At 45.8% G+C, this 2,500-nt stretch overlaps 1 protein-coding gene across 7 annotated transcripts in view; it reads left to right on the plus strand.

Moving 5' to 3' along the window:
- LOC143017755 (orexin receptor type 2-like) overlaps positions 1-2,500 on the plus strand; it is a 460,398-nt gene that overhangs the window by 426,606 nt on the left and 31,292 nt on the right. The window lies entirely within an intron of this gene.

Here is a 2,500-nt window from a genome sequence, read left to right on the forward strand (position 1 = left end):
ACCACCCAAGGAAGGCTGCTGCGGCAGCATATTCTGCTGCCCAGAGGTCCCATGAAGCCAGGTTAATTTTCCTGACAGCTTCTTTCGCGATGAACTGAAACGAGATGATGTCCACTTCAGGGGACATGGCTCCTCTCTTGGCGGCTTGATCCGCCATCTTGTTCCCACGTTCTCCAATATGAGAGGGCACTCATTGGAAACGAAGGCGGGTTCCGTGGCGCTCTAGGTCGACGTCGAGTCTTCAGACTTCCGAGAGGATCTCTGGAAGGGTCTTACAGTGCTCGTTTGGGAGGTCGGTGAGGATGGCTCTGGAGTCCGATTGGATGGAGATGTTCGAAGGCGGTGGGTGAGTGATGTCATTTTCTCCAAGGCCTCTCTGATGGCGACATGTTCCGCAGTTAGGATGGCTGTGGGTGGGACTTTGTTGCAAAGGGGTACCCAGTGGACTCTCAAAATATATTCCCACGCAGGTTCTGCCATCCATGAGTATGGAGTCGTTGGTAAAGATTCGGAAGTCATGAACGTACTCAATCGACAGCAGTTCCCGGGTAGGCACAGAAAGTGTTTGGGGGTCATCCTTCATGACAACACCGTGGACGTCTATCAATATTTCCTGCTCTTTCAACGGCCCATGGGGGTTAGGAGGCCGATCATATGCTGGGCGATACGTTGTCTATCAACCTAGACCATACCTGCTTTCTGACAGAGATCAGTGACTGTGCTGACTAGCCCCTGGGCAGGCGCTAGGGGAGCGTCAGGGACCCAGTCCTCTTCTAGCTTCTCATAAGTGGAGTTTGGAACTCTTGCAGAGGCGTAGAGGTACCCATAGGCGTCCATTTTCAGGCGATGCCAGGTGGGGAGGACGTCTGCCTCGCAGTAGAATTGGTCTTACGGAACCGACTGCGGGAATCCAAGCCATAGACGCAGTACGTGGCATTCTATGGCGAACCCGCGACGTAGGAAAGTTGTACAAAGGGGCGCCGGAGAGGATTCTTGAGCGGACGAGACTTTGGGTCAAGCGTACCAGCGTATCCCTCCACTGCCTCCATGGTTCATGACACAAGGTCCTAATGAGGTTGAAGGTGCGTCTAGCATTCTTGATGGCTTGCTGGACTTATCGGCCTGATACTGAAGGATCTACCTTCGTGTCGTTGACTCAAAGGTAGTTCCAGTCCGGGTATGGGGCACTGTTATAGCCGGAACGGTGCACAGGCATGGATATCGTTTTAGCCGAGGACATCATGAAGTAGAAGCCCCTCAAGCCGCCCATAGGGCCCTGGAAAGCTCAAATATGATGACAAGGGTTTCCTCTCCCGTCGTGGGGTAGAAAGGTCCATGCTACTCTCGGCCTCACGATGCTATTATTATTATTATCATTATTATTGTTATTGTCATCCTTGTTCCTGTTCTATCAAAAGGTATTTCTGTAAGAATACCGTTTGTCTTGTAGATTTTTTTTTTCTATTTCTCTGATCTTCTTTGTAAATCGGGTATTATTTGCTAATGACACTGCGCTTGTAGTTGAATAGGAGGCGAGATTGACGGAATTAATGACGAAGTTTGAGAAGGTATGTGAAAGTAGAAAAGCGAACGTAGATATAAGGAAATATAAGTTGATAAGATGTACCAGGGGAGAGGGTGATTGTTTGCTAAAGGTTAATTCAAAGGCAAATACTGGAGGAAGTGGTGAGCAATAGTGGTCACATGTAGCAGAGAATGGGGTAGTGATGGCAAAGGTAAAACTATAGAGCAAATGAAGCTAATAAATATCAGTAGGGAATGAACACAAAATGAAGACAAATGAATGGGTGATTGTGGCAATGACAATGTAATCTAAAGGGATCAGAAATCTAAAGGGATCAGAAACGATAAGTCAAACGTGTTTGAGATAGTGTTTACCAAGTGTGGAGAGGGTCATGGATAAAGTGAGAAATGAGGAAGTGGGTCTCAGATCAGAGATGGAAAAAGAGTTGACAGATATGGTTGATCAAGTAATGCTGAGATGGAATGGGTGCACACATAGAATGAGAATAGAAGAATTAGCAAAAGATATCCAGATGGAAGTGGATGGAATAGATTTCAAGTAAAAACAGATAATCAATTGCGTGGATGTGTGAAAGAGGAAGTATGTGCAACAGAAGTGTCTGTCGAGCAGGGAAAGGAGATGGTGAGAGAGATAGTTGTGAACGGAGACTGATTATGTTTGGAGACTACTATAGAGGAAGACCCAGCATTCATATGTATATTATGCAAAGATAACAAGTGGGTGTTATATGGGTGTGCAATGGGTGAAGTGTGGGTATATGCTTTGACTCGAACACCCCCTTTATAAAGGGGAAGTAACTTTTGGCGTATATATTTGTGTGTATGTATGTATGTATGTATGTATGTATGTATGTATGTATGTATGTATGTATGTATGTATGTATGTATGTATGTATGTGTGGATGGATGGATGGATGGATGGATGCATGTATGTATATTTGTATATATGTATATG

Source organism: Oratosquilla oratoria, chromosome 33 (assembly GCF_046742065.1).
Source record: "Oratosquilla oratoria isolate Oo_2021 chromosome 33, ASM4674206v1, whole genome shotgun sequence".
Lineage (NCBI taxonomy): Eukaryota > Metazoa > Arthropoda > Malacostraca > Stomatopoda > Squillidae > Oratosquilla > Oratosquilla oratoria.